Raw genomic sequence first — 15,443 nt, forward strand, 5'->3', positions numbered from 1 at the left:
TAAACATAATGTAAATAAATTTAAATCCCCAAAATAGAATTATAATTCTAAAAATTCATACTATAATTCTTCTTAAATGTTTAAATTACAGTTAATTAAAGTAGTTGATTTCAAATAGAGTGGAATTATGGGCTGTACATCATTTAATTTTATGTGCTGACTGCTACATAGCCAAAGGAACGTGAATTAAGATGGTTCCACTTTTGACCAGGAGATGGAGCTGTCATGTAAGATGCTGCCTTTATTTATTTATTTTTCTAATTTAGCATGCTGTTTTCTAACAGACATTGGGTACCATCGAATGAGTGTCAGAACAGAAAGCTAAGGCAAAGGAGGGAGGATGCTGTGGTCATCCTTTCTTGTTTTTTTCTTCTTTAATGAGGATAGAGCACATGTGAGATTTTACTTTCTACTCCAGTAAAAATTCTGAAGAATTGCATTGGAGACTGTTATATTCAACACATACGTGGATTCTGTGTTATGATTTACATTTTTCTTTATTTCAGGTAAGCCAGCATGATTCTATTTTTGACTTATCCACGGATTGTTATCTATGTTAAGAATGACATTTAATATAAGATGTGTGCTTTGTTAGCTTGTATTCAGATCTAAGAGATTCAAAAGCTCTAATTCTAGCTGTTGTGCAATTTAAAATCTTCCTAGGCTGAAATGAGCTCTGACTATGACATACCATGTTTTATTATTTCTTTGGCTTTCTAGCTGTTGGTCTCTGTCTCTGGCTGTATTTGTTTACCTTTTAAAGGTAAAGCTTTCAAAGTGAAGGATGGGTTTTCCTTTCACAAGGGAAATACTGCTCCTTAATGCAGTGAACAAATTGTAGAGATAGAATGAAGCAGATTAACATGGCAGTGGCTCTGCCAAAGCTCAGGGCTGAGCCTTCTGATTGCAGCCTCAGAGGCAAGCCAATATTCTGAGTCCAAAGGCCTTTTGAACGATTTCTGCTGGCTATGATGGTACAGATTGTTTATGTCTTTATTTTTACCTCTTAGAAATAATACGTAAGTCATTTCTCCCACATGAATCAAGATTTATGTAATGTGTTTAATAGACTTGGAATGAGACTATAGACCCTCCCTCCTCCCCCAGTATGGATGTGAGGAGTATGCTGAACACAAATTAATTGCCATGAAAATTGATTTTTTCTGTATTTTATTGGATTTGGGATAATAGGACCGTGGCCATTTTAAATAGTTGATATTATAGAAGGTGCTCACATTTTAAATTATTTTAGGTCATGTGACATTATCTGTGTTAAAGAGTGGAATGACTCAGGAGGTGGAAGTTGCATGCAACAGCCTTGCTTCTCTCTGCTGCTTCTCGTGATTTCCCTTAAATCCTTGCTTGATTATTATCAGAATAACAGGAATAAAGACATATAGAAATCCTATATTTAAAAACCACTGATTTTCATTTAGAGAAATTTAAAGAGATTTTACAAATATTTTTAAAATAGTTTTGTAAGATTGTTTTTAAATGCCTCACTTCTTTCTCCTGTGGAAAGAGCTGTGTGTGTGTGTGTGTGTGTGTGTGTGTGTGTGTGTGTGTGTGTGTGATGGTGGAGGTGGCAGGCGGTGGAGGTGCATCAGGATGTTTTTATCTCAGTCATTGTTTTCCTATAAAGAGGTAGTTTTGCCATGTCAGAGGTTGTGAAAGCTATGGGGAATGATTTTATAAAATGGTTTGGACAAACCATGAAAAAAACATGTTTTTTAAATGTGTGGAATCTATAGAGTTTGTAGTTCTACATGACTCCATATACATGGAGATTTTTAGAATTACAGATATTTAACCATTTATCCCCATTATCATTTAAAGAAAAGCAACTGTAATTGAGAGATAAGGTGGATTTCCCAGAGTCACGTACTAAATTACAATAAGGCAAGGCTAGAACAGTGATTGACAGTTCCACATCTTCCATAGCAGTAACACAATTTACCTCTAGTGTGAACATATCAGGATGACATAGACCAGGTATGATGATATTCACTGTGCGTGTGTGTGTGTGTGTGTGTGTGTGTGCATGTGTGTGTGTGTTTGGTTATATTCTGTAAAATAGAGTTTCTTTCAGTATACTGTTGCTCAATGGCATATTATATGCAGTGCTCAATTTTCTTAGGTTTCTTGTCAAAGCATCCAAGAAAACTGAATGACAACTATGGAAACTCTGTTTCTTAGTATGCCTTTTTCATTATTAGGTGGTGTATACTCTTCTACCCTATGCTCATGAATGATGTGGATGGCCATATGGCTTTCCCTCCTACCTAATAGAAAAGATTGTACATATAGGTTAATCTATTGACAACTATAAGAATATCATCTCATGTCCAAGCCTTTCCTCCTTTGTTCACTTACTAGGCACAGGCTTTACCCTACTTCTTCAATATCTTGAGAAAAGAAAGGGATTAAAATGTGTCATGTCTACATATATTTGTGGAATACCACGTACCAACCAAGTGTCCATGGTAGAGATAAAGAAATAATTAGTCAAGGAGTTTACCTCAGGGAAGTTAACATGCAAATATACATGTGCAGATACCACTATACCTCAAAATAAGGAATGAAGAAAGATGAGAAAGTGAACGGGACAGGAATATCAGCACCTATCTTGTGCCAGGCACCATGTTACATCCTGGGATTCAGAACAAAACAATAATGTTAATTTCTGTCCATGGGGGGCTCAGAGGAAAAGATTTTAGGAGGATGTGACAGTTAAATTAGATCTTTAAGAGTGAGTTGGATATAAATAAAGAAAAACAGAAAGTTGCTTATTCCAGGTACATAGGTGAGGCAAGTAAATACAAGAAAATGGAGAACTATAGGCATTGTATAGGGAAACTGTAGGGAAAGGTAAATAACCCAATCTGTTTGAAGCTTCTGTTGTCGGTGTTGTTGTTGCAGTTGTTATTTTTTTTCCCCTGGGGCAGTAAAAGTAAGGATAATGAATTTGGCTTTTGGTGTTATGCATTTGACATACTGGCACATACTCATACACTGGGGTGTTGTATAAGGAGCTGAACATGTTATATCCATGTATCAGATTAGTGGTTAAGGCTGAATATATAGATCTACATGCAGTTGTGGGCAAAAATTAGGTCATACATAATTAAACATTAATGGGGAACAAAAGAGAAGTGAAGATGACTGGGGGCATAATCTTAAGATTAGGAGAGTAAAAAAGTGTAGAAAAATATTATTAAATTGTGTGAAAATAATGTGAGAAGTTGACGGAATAACAATATCATAGGAGGCAAAGCAGGTAAATTGAATATCAAAATAGGGATCAGAAACAATAGAAAACCCATAAAAGGGTTGGTTCATAAGAGGATAGAGTAAAGATGATGGATTTAGTTACCATTATTAGGTCATAAATTAATTTTAAGAGAAGAGGTTTAGTTGAATGGCAGAGACAGGGGCTCTGAGGACTAAATTGGACATGAGAAATCTGGGGAGTATATTTAAGTTTTAAGAAGTTTGCCAGGTAAAGGTAGGAGAGATAACATTTTATACCTGGAGAAAGAAGGTACTGTTGAGGGAAATTTAACTTTAGTGCAGATTAGAAAAACCTAAGCCCTTTGTAGAGTAAGGTATGAAGTCAGTAGAGAGAAAATTGAGGAAAGAAGAAACAAAAGTACACCAAGGTCGTGGAAGAGACAGAAGGAAGGTTTGAAAATGCTTTTCCTTGACACAGGAAGAAAGGGTGGTTGATGATAATGAGCAAAGCTGGTGTAACTCACTTTGGGTGGCCTGTTTTTCGAAATTAAATCCTTGTTTGTAAGATGAAGTATCTCCTCTGATTAAATCAGTTTGTTCCTCAGTAAAGGCTATTGGTGGCATATGGACTTTCTGGAAGAAATAATTAATCCTCAGTATCAAAACACTTTCCTGCAGAATATATTTTAGTCACATTAATTCTTGAATTGGAGACTAATAACACTGTTTCACATGAAGCTTTTACATACTTCAGTTATCAATTTCTTATTCATAACCACCTATTTAAAAACAGGTTCTATTTAAAACTTGTATTGAATTAGGCCAACACATATCTATTATACATATCTAGTTTGATTACTAAGGGCTGGTTTGCCAGCATCTAAATTAATTATTCAAGTTCTTTCCTTTTTTAAATCCTTCAGTTTCATTAGCACGTTCACCAGGACTTGTGTAGAGAGAAAGTCAATGTCATGGCCGGGCGCAGTGACTTATGCCTTTACTCCCAGCACTTTGGGAGGCCGAGGTGGGCGGATTGCCTGAGGTCTGGAGTTTGAGACCAGCCTGGACAACATGCTGAAACCCTGTCTCTACTAAAAATAAAAAATTAGCTGGGTGTGGTGGCAGGCACCTGTAGTCCCAGCTACTCGGGAGGCTGAGGCAGGAGAATCGCTTGAACCTGGGAGGCAGAGGTTGCAGTGAGCTGAGATTGCGCCACTGCACTCCAGCGTGGGTGACAAAGTGAGACTCTGTTAAAAAAAAAAAAAAAAAAAAAAAAAGTCAATGTCAGGAAGCTCCTTTCCCTTAGGGAACTAGCTTCCTTATGAAGCTTCCTACCAGAAGTTCCTTTTTTCTCCATTTCTTCTGGCAGTTACAGAATCCTCTTGGGGCTTTCTTAGAGCCAATCTCCTCTAAGGTGAATGCATTTTCTTGCATTCACCTGTCATGAAATGGCAGTGGGAAGCCTTGAAGAAGGCACAGGCGTTGATGAGTCATATATATATTTTGCTGATAATAATGAATACCATTGGCAATATAATAGTGGCCATTGAAATATTATTTCTATTAGGAAAAGATAACTTGCATCAAGAATATGAGATGAAATTCTATTAAAAAATGAATAGATGGGCCACCGTGGCTCTTGCCTATAATCCACTTTGGGAGGTCAAGGTAGGCAGATCACCTGAGGTCAGGAGTTCTAGACAAGCCTGGCCAATATGGTGAAAACCTATCTCTAGTAAAAATACAAAAATTGGCCAGGTGTGGTGGCTGACGCCTGTAATCCCAGCTACTCCAGAGGCTGAGGCAGGAGAATCACTTAAACCCAGGAGGCGGAGGTTGCAGTGGACTGAGATCGTGCCACTGCACTCCAGCTTGGGCGATAGAGGGAAACTCTGGGTCAAAAATAAATAAATAGAAAAGGAAAGGAAAGAAGAAAAATAAAAGCTGACCTCTCTATAACACTCATACGTTAGTGTTATCTCCTCTTTATCCATTTGGGTTTAGTGAAATTGGAGGTCAGTGGAAGGAGAGGTAGAAGTGGATTTTGCAAATCAGAAGTATAATTTTTTTTCTGGTAATGTTCCATTAAACTTTTCAGTCAAAACCTTTATGTGGAAGAAGACATAATTACTAACTACATTAATAATAATAATGAAAAAATCTTATCATGTAATATCATTTTGTTTATTAGTGAAACATTTTAGAGAAATGATTTAAGAATCAAAGGTATTTAAGTATATTTTATTTATTGGAATGTGATAAAATATTTTTGAGGGTAAAAAAACTATAATTTCAGTTAACTGTTTGTACTTACTAAAATAACATTTAGGGGGATAAAATGATCTTAGGAAGAAATTGCCCACAAAAAGTGCTTTGAATTGTTTAGATTAGTTTTATAGTTTTAAGTTGTTAAGTCTTTTGCTGGTATCTAGGATTAGTTGGGAGTATAATATGCTTTGAACATGAACATGTCTTGGTGTTATTAGCAAATAGGTATACAATTATGTGATTGTGTAATTACTCAGCTACATCTTGTGTTGTGTGATATGTATGGGGAAATGACAACAAAATAACAACAGTTCTCTTAAGCATATATGAAGGTAGTGCTTGAAATATCATGAAAAAAAGAAAGGGAGATTATGATAATATTATGATAAGAGAAGACTGACACTATCCCTCTTCTCTGAATAACTGATATCAAAATGTGAAATTCTAAGGAATGAAGCAAGCTGGTCAGGGCAATGGTGATGCTGTCTCTGTATCAGCCCAGCATTTCCAGCTAGGATATTTTCCTTCTTTTCTGTGTGATACAGTTTGGCTCTGTATCCTCACCCAAATCTCACCTCGAATTGTAGTTCCCATAATCTCCACGTGTTGTGGGAGGGACCCTGTGGGAGATAATTTAATCACGGGGGTGGTTGCCCTCGTGCTGTTCTTGTGATAGTGAGTGAGTTCTCACTCGATCTGATGGTTTTATAGGGGTTTTTCTCCCTTTGCTTGACACTTCTCTGTCCTGACACCTTGAGAAGAAGGATGTGTTTGCTTACCCTTCCGCCATGATTGTAAATTTCCTGAGGCCTTCCCAGCCATGCAGCACTGTGAGTCAATTAAACCTCTTTCCTTTATAAATTACCCATTCTTGGGTATTTCTTCACAGCAGCATGAGAACTGACTAGTACACTATGTCTCCCCTGGATTGAGCAAATGAGGGAGCCCAGCAATTGTCAGGCAGCTAGGATCTGTGAGGAGTGCTTAGACCTACACTTACTATTTCCTGAATTAACAGTCCTAGAAGACAGGAGCCTAGTTATACAGACAGGGTGACCATAAAATGTGTCATCTAAACCAGGATTCAGTTTGTTAATAATTTCTCCACAACGACAGGTATAAATCAAGATGGTTCCAGGTAAACTGGGATGCACAGTCACTCCACTTCTAAGGGTCAAGAAACTTCTACATTTAATCAGTCTATTCAATTAAATTGTTCATGATTTTGTTGCCTAAGTGTTAGAAAGTTAAAATGTGAAATGACCTATCAATTAGACAAAGGGCATTCAGCTAAGCTGCTCCAATTACTGGCCTTGATAAATCCATCAACCGAAATCTCTAATGACTCTTGTTGAATCCTTAGTTATATCACCAGGAATGATGTCACTCCAATAATGTTAAGCCTGACTTCCCAGGGAATTCAATTGTGTGCAGAAAAAAACTGTTAGTAAATTATGCTGTTATTACAAACCTAGACTCACAGCATCATAAATCTATTCAAATATAAAAGCAAAAGCAGGATAAAATATGGATTCAAATTATTTCCACATTTGGGTATGCATCTTTTAAGGAGTTTTCATGAATGTGTAATCCTTAGAAGATAGGAATTTAGCTCCAAGAACACTGGAATTTTCTCCACTGGCACTTTCTACCCAAATCTTGGTAATGTCAATATGCATATGTATGGCCTCTTAACAGACTATCCTGTAAAGTAGTTAAATTATTTTCCTCCAATGATCATGTTTTTTTTACCCTTCTTCAGACATCCACTCCCATGGTTTTATCTTGAAACTCTTCATGGCCAGTAACTGTGGCCTGCCCATAATGCTTCCTTCATACATCCTACACCACCTTTCTAGCGCATTTCATCTACAACTCCAATTCAATCCTTTAATCCCACCAGGCCTCTAAATCACTGATCTCGTCATACTTTGATTGTCTCTCACTAAATGTCCTCTTTCCTTTCATTAGATAAATTCCACAGTTATTCATAAAAGTCACTCCTTGTATATACATACATACTTCACAAACTCCCCCGCTCAGTGTTTTTTTGTTTGGTTGGTTTTTTGGTAACTGTCTGGCTAAATCTTCATCCTCATATTCAGTTCCCACCTTACTTCATGCCTGCACTTTTGCAGCTGGACGCACGCACAAGTGGGTCCTTGATAATGCCCAGCAATCATGCCACATGTCCCTAGATCGATGCCCAGCAACCATGCCACATGTCCCTGGATCACTTACTCTCCCAGGTTCTTGTACTTAGATTTCATACCCTTTCTTTTCTCCTCAAACCACCAATACCTCCTACCTTGACCTCACTCTCAGTTGACAACTTTGTTTCCTAAATCAGTGAGAAAATTGAAACAATCAGGAGAGATTTTTCCCCACAGGTTTCTATCACTGCATGTGCCTTCCTACCAGGTTCTGCACCCACATAACCTGACCTCCCACCCATTACCTTAAATTAACTATCCCTGTTTCTATCTAAAATCGTTCCTGCATCTGTGCACTAGATCCTATTCTTTCTTACTTACACAAGGGCATCTCTAGAGCATTTTATTTCTCTGTCTCTCCTGCATTAGTAATTTTAGCTCTTTATTATATTTGCATACAAGCATTTTATTATTGCTCTTATATTTGAATTTTTTTACTTCCTTCAACTATCTTTTTTTTATTTTTTGTTGTCTATGCAAAAATACTTAATGAAAGTGTTTGCTGTATTCTCTGTATCTATGACTCTCTTTCTATTCTCTTTTAAATTTACGTTAGTCAAGTTTTTACTCTTACCATTTCACCAAATCAGCTCCTGATAGAAATCTGATGACCACCCTATTGCCAAATTCATCAGTCCATCCTCAGCTTTCATCTTACTTGACCATCCAGCAATATTGGAGACAGTTAATTGCTGTCTCCCCCTTGATACACTGCCTTCCGTTGGATTTCAGGATAGCACACAATTTTGACTCTTCTCTTAGCTTATTGTTCACTCCTTCACAGTCACTTTACTCTTTACTCTGCCTTCCCAGACTTCATTATTTGGATGTCCCTGATTCTGTCCCTGATTTTCTTTTCTTCTTTATCTACTTTCTTTTGATCCCATTGAGTTTTATGGCTTTAAATGCCATATAAATCATGATGACATCCAAATATTTACCTCCAGTTTTCTGCCAAACTGAACTTGTGTGTCTAACTGCTTATTTGGCTTGGATATCTAGAAGACACTGCAAAGTTAACATCCCTAAACTAAATTTCTGATAGTCCTTCCCAACCAACCTGCTCCAATCCTCGCTTTCCCCACCTTACTTTTTTCAGGAGATAACTCTAGTTTTCCTCATCCTCAGGCTAACAACTCTAGTATCATCCTTGATTATTCTTTTTCTCTTATATCTGACATTCAGTCCGTGAGAAATTCCTGTTGATTTCAACTTCAGAATATACCCAGGATCTATGTGCTGCCACCTTCACACTGCTACCCTGCTCAAGCCACCATCAAGTTTCTCATGGATTTCTGCCTTAATTTCCTAATTGGACTTTATTCTTCTACTTCTCCTTACAATCTATTCTCCATACGGCAAGACAGAAGTAAGATTACGCCACATCCCTGCTCAAAATTCTGCAAGTGATATCCAGTTTTCTCAGGGTAAAAGCCATCTGACAATTTCCAAAAAGGCTCTGTTTAGCCTGGTCTCCATCCCGTTACAGTATTTCTCTGAATTTGTCTCCAGTTTTTCTTTCCCTCATTCACTTTCACTATTTCTTGAATATTGCAGGAACACTTCAATCCTTTGGGCTGTTTCCTCTGCCTGGAAGCCTTTTGCCTCGGGCACTTGCGTGACTAACCTCCTCACCTGTTTAAAATCTGAGCTCAAATGTCGTTTCTAAATAATACCTACTCTTAACTATCCCATTTAAAAATCTCAGCCCCCTTCCTCTAACTTCATTCTTATCATCTCCCACATTCTTCTATACTTTCTTTTCTTTGTTATCATTTGCTTTGCTTTGTTCTTTTTTTCCTTTCCTTTCCTTTCTTTTATTTCCTTCCCTTCTAACACATCACATTATAGCATACTGTATACATTGTATTTCTCCTGTTGGTAATTTAAGCCCCAAATGGGCAGAGATTATTATCTGTTTGGTGCACTGATGTTTCACAAATGCTTAGAACACTTCCTGATCTATAGAAGAGACTAAAAATGTTTGTAGAATAAATTAATGAATCTTAGAAACTTAAATTTATTCCTTTAAGCATACTAAGGGGCACCATGCTTTCTCTTTCACTTTATTGGGCTGATTCACATTTACAAATGACCCAGTGCAATCTGCCTGATTTTTCATTCAGTATTTACACCAATAGAAATAAAATGCATATTAGTGTTATAAAATCAAACCTTAAATGACAGTAAATGTATCATTAATAGTTACTGAAGACCTTTTCCTGATATATATGACATTTAATGTTTTTCTCTTGTGACTTCATTGTTCTTTGTTTGCTTGTTCATCTTCTAGATTGTGAGCTCCTCAAAGTCAGGAACTTGGTCATCATATCTGTCTCCCAAATACCACACTCAATGTCTGGCACATAAGAAGTTTTACAAATATGCTGTTTTAGTCATAGGATGAGCATACACTTAAAATTTAATACTGGTCCTCCATATGCTGTGTCCTGAGCTTTCGCTATGTAGGTTGCTTTAATTCTTACAACCGTGTGGAGCGAAGCATTGGTCTCATTTTACAGATGTGATAAAGCTAGTTATTTATCTGTCTCCCAAATACCACACTCAATGTCTGGCACATAAGAAGTTTTACAAATATGCTGTTTTAGTCATAGGATGAGCATACACTTAAAATTTAATACTGGTCCTCCATATGCTGTGTCCTGAGCTTTCGCTATGTAGGTTGCTTTAATTCTTACAACCGTGTGGAGCGAAGCATTGGTCTCATTTTACAGATGTGATAAAGCTAGTTATTTTGTCCAGGACTTAATCATTGCAGTATTCTCACTGTCTAATCTCTAGTGACCATATCACAGGAAGTTAATTATGCTCTTTTTTAAAAGATAAATTGAAATAATGCTAACAATGCCAGATTTCTTGGAAATGTTTTGTTTTTAGTTTCAGTTAGAAGCACGCCTTAGCTTAGTGAATAAGGGACAATGAATGTTATTTATTTTCCTGCTCAATTCAGTTGGGAAAATTGACCTCATCGTTTTGTGTTTTCAATCCCTTAAGTGTAATAAAATTATTTACTACCTTAGTTTATATAAATCACCAAGATCTAATGGAAGCCACCCGGTTAACTCTCCTAAAGAGTCTTCAAGCATGTTTTGTTCTAAATCTCAGCTTAGGTATTTTCCATTGTTTACCACCTAATGTCTATACTACTTGATTTATGGAAAGTCTTATCTAATATAAATATGCTAAATAGCTATGATAAAATTGATCACTTTCCACATAATCATATACTGAAAAAAAATTCCACTGAATATATTTCTGCCCTCCATAGATTCCAGGATTTCAGTGAATTTTTCTTAATAATCTCTGCTTCAGAAATGTATATAAACTTTTGTCCTAATCAAATCTAACTCAAACGTCACTTCCTTTATGATGTTCTCTCTGTTTTCACATGCAGCATATACTTCCATTATACTCTGCACCTATCTCTACACTTGTAATGTGAAGTAGCCAGATATATGTGGACCTGGGTCATCTGTCATATTTAATTGTGTACTATATAAGGACAGACATTGTTTTGTATGGTTCTATCAAGCTACCCAGTATCTACATATACTGCCCTCCATAGGAGGTAATACATATGCTGAGCTCTACTCATTTAAAACTTCAATCAAGGTACTATTGGAATTTCTTAGTTTTACAACATAACTATGTCCTACTTCAAGTGACCTATTAAAATAGCTCTCAATAGTTTGCTTTAATACAACTGCCTTTAATAGCTTTTAAATTTAGTGTTTGTTTGAGTAGACTTTATGGTGATTTGTAAAATGATATGGATATAGTATATAGAAAATTTTAACAGAAATGTAAATAATAATTATAATTTAGGGAGACGGTGCCCTCTTACTCTATTTCACACACACACACACACACACACACACAGGCACACATATACACACACAAAAAAATCTCTATTTCCAAATCTTGTTCACAAGGAGCTCTCTAACTCCGTGAGTAATTTTTACAACCAATAACAGATTAACCAACAATAGTCACACAAACATATACACACACATATACACAGCCTAACTTCCCCACATCATTATTATCTATCTATCGTCAAGAATGCAGCTTATAAAATACAATGACCTGGCTGCTATAGGAAAGGATAAAATGTAGGTTTCAGTGATCTTCTGACATTGAGATGGCAAGGAATGTGTTTTTTGCAGGAATTTCAAAACCTGAATTGTAGAATGATTTGAGATACTGCCTTAACTACCAACAAATTTGATCCCGTGTTCTTCATCATTTTTCTGAGATTCTGGTTTCCCAGATTTCTGACCTTAATTGACTCAACCAAAAAAATCTGCTTATTATTAAAGACCATAAGGAGTAATCAACAGAACAAAATATGATTTAATATAATATTAAATATATTTTACAACTCAAAACATTCTAAAAGATGTGATGGTTTCTGACTATAATTCAGTATATACTATTTTAGTTTTAGTGACAATGTTTCTAACAAATACAGGAAAATGTTTCAGAACCTAGTGTCCTTTACAGCAAGTAGCAAAGACGGACTCAGGAATATGTAAGCAAAATCTAGCCAAACCAAACCAACCAACCAGACAACAACAACAAAGTGTGTTGCTGAGTGGCTCATAGACAAGGACAAGTATTTGTGATGTTCTAATATAATAGGTGGTAAGAACCAATGGAACATCTGTGATTCAAATGAGAGTGGTGGTGGTAGAAAACAAAACAAAAGAAACGATAATATGTGTAGAAATAATAAAAGAAAAAAGTCAAAGGGTATATTTTTACATGTACACGTTCAAAGATAGCGTGATGATATTTTGTCTCAGGAATTTCATGCAAAGTGCTGCGTATGTTGATATGTTAGGTCTCTTCTGGCCCAGTGACGATTATCTTGTGTGGTTTAAGTTCTCTATGCCATGAGTGAGGTAAGGGCATTTAGTCCCCAGATCCTTCCCTGCCAGATTACTGTGGTTGAATGTAAACACCACAACTCCTGCCAAGTGGCCTCTACTCCCTCTGATTCTAGTAATTATTTCCTCCTTTTGCCTCCTGCTGCTGCTAGCCTTGGGGTGCACTCTGCTTTGTTTATTTTCCTTAACCCTAATATACCTTTGTAAATAATCCTTTTTTGTTTTAATCTCTCAATTAAAATCTCCTCTTGGGGTGTGTCATCTGTTTTCTGCTAAGACTTTGATTAATATAATAGCTAACATTTATGAAATATTTACTATAATACAGGCACTGTTGGAATAATTCACATGGATCCAATTTTTTTATCCTCACAACGATCATGTGAATTAGGTGCTATTATGACTAAATTTAAAATATAAGGCTACTGAAGAACATAGATTTTAAATACCTTCATGATCATATAGCTTAAAACTAAGACAAAATAAAATCCAGGAGTCTGACTCCAGAGCAGAGCTTAGATGTGATAGTAATTAATATGCTTTTAAAGAAAATCTTATATTGTTGGTGTCTGTATAAATCCCATAGACAAGATCTAAGTACGAAAAAAAAATAGAAGCAAGTCAGGAAAACTTAGTTCACAGGTAATAAAACTAGACACAGATATCTAAATTTAGAAATATCCCATGCATATATTCTGCATATCTGGAATGCATCAAGATATTAATAAGCATCTTAATACTTTGGAAAAAGTATAGAGGGGACTTTTTTTCAACATTTGAAGAAAACATTTGACTAATATAAATATATCATACAAGTTAACTGAAAAATCTATCTGCTGTCTATCCTCAAGTTCAGTTATCAAGTATATATCATTTAAATTTAAGATGAAAAAAACACTACTTAAATCCCAAAGACTCATTAAAGTAAAACTAGTAAATGCATTTTACTTATCAATTATTTCCCTGAAAATGCACATTCTTTTTAAATTAATTTTTTATTTAAAAAAGAGCATCATGCCATTAAACAAAAAAAGGAAAATTTTATTTACTGGGAAATTCTTGCTGATTTTTACATAAGATTGTGACAAAAAAAAAGGTCAGATTTTTATTTTTATTCAGAGTAAGGAGAGATTTTATCTTCAGGGATGATTACAAGGTGGGGAAAGGGCAAGGATCTCAAGAGTTAGGCAAAGATTTCTCTTTTAGAGAGAGGAGTAAACAAGGCTAGAATGAACTGGATGGGGAGAAGAGGGATTTAAGGGTGGTATGATCTGACAGAGAATGTTCCACTCTGAGACCAGCCTGCTACCTTGAGGGACTATGTAAGAGGGGTGGTGTGCTGCTTCATCTTGAAAGTAAGTCAAAATTCAGGGATTTGGGGAAAGTAGAAAATCTTAACCAAAATTTGGTTAATAGGCATTTTGTTCCCATTGGTCAGTGGGGATGGGCAGTTTAGCTTATCATTTATGAGGTAAAGAATGGGAATTTTGAAGTTCTGTGTTGGGTCTCATCATAGGTGAATGGGGGACATTTGTAAGTTTTGCCTGTGCTATATGGGGAAGGGTCATTCTTTACAGTAATTTCCTAGAACACAAAAGGATAGGGGGGTTCTTATTATTTCATCTACATAAACTGGAACAGAAGATGATTTCACTGGTTTATTAAACTCCTCAGGATCTTCTACCTACCCTTCTTAACCTTTACATTCCAAATTCACTTCTATTTCCTTTCTAGAGCTGGTAATCTTTCTTCCATGAAGTTTATGAAATTCTTCATGACATGCATAGACTTTGACAGTTCTGTTTCTGATGTGCATAATACCTACCAGATTGATTTGTGATAATATCATTGAGAGGCCACTTATAGCCTATTTATGACTCAGCAAACCATGGTCTTTTACAGCCTCTTTTAAGATGGTTTGGAGAAATAAAGAATAATACTTCATGACATGTAAAAATTATATTAAGTTTGAAGTTTAATGTCCATACATAAGTTTTATTGGGACACAGCCATGCTTATTTTTATATAAATTTTCCATGACTGTTTTCATCCTACAAGGTGAGAACTGTATACTTGCAACAGAGACAATATGGCCCACAAAGCCAAAAATATTTACTAAATCATCCCTTGTAGAAACTAAGTTGCAGACTCTGGTCTATATAGTCACATTACACTACAATGATCAAGTATAGATGTTTGACAGTATTTAAGTTTCTGAATGAATGAACCTATATAGAGAAATGTATAGGTATAACTATATTACTGATATATCCTATTAATTTTATTATTTTTCTGTTGAGTTTTTAGCTTTTCTAGGTACATAATTTTGTCTGAAAATAATTAGGACAATTATGTCATGCCTTTCTTTGCTAATATTTCTAAGCAATCATTCCTTTACTTATTTCTAACCAATGTTTACCCCCAGTTATATTGTCAGATTTTCCTGGAAAATATTAATAGTGCAAATTTCCTGCTGTTTCCTAACTTTGACATAAATATTTATAGTGGCTCTTCACTAAATTACATTTACATCAATATCCTTAGTGATATATTGATGTAAATTTGATTTGAGACAGATCAACTTCATAATGTAAGGATATTTCTCTTTATGAAGAGAATTTATGATAATTTATAAATAAATGTGATATCTGTTAAATGACTTTTAAGCATCTAGATGTAGTTCATATTCTGTTTTGGCCCATTAATGTCATGTATTTCATTAATATATTTTTAAGTACTGCACCATTTTTTCATTACTATTTTGGATCTTATTTTGGGGCATTATGTTATTAAGTAGTTGTATGTTTTATTTAAGAAGTTT

General features: G+C 35.5%; 1 protein-coding gene across 3 annotated transcripts in view; it reads left to right on the plus strand.

Moving 5' to 3' along the window:
- The first annotated feature begins 268 nt into the window (after positions 1-268).
- Positions 269-15,443, plus strand: part of SCN2A (sodium voltage-gated channel alpha subunit 2) — a 153,315-nt gene continuing 138,140 nt past the window's right edge. For 2 of the 3 annotated variants that reach the window (XM_054679914.1, XM_054679913.1), the window contains exon 1: positions 269-506. The gene's annotated coding sequence lies outside the window, so the exon portion shown is untranslated. Of the gene's footprint in view, positions 507-6,306; positions 6,330-15,443 lie in introns of those variants that run through there. The other variant, XM_054679916.2, reaches the window with a different exon arrangement.

The sequence above is a fragment of the Pan troglodytes genome, chromosome 13 (genome assembly GCF_028858775.2).
Source record: "Pan troglodytes isolate AG18354 chromosome 13, NHGRI_mPanTro3-v2.0_pri, whole genome shotgun sequence".
Lineage (NCBI taxonomy): Eukaryota > Metazoa > Chordata > Mammalia > Primates > Hominidae > Pan > Pan troglodytes.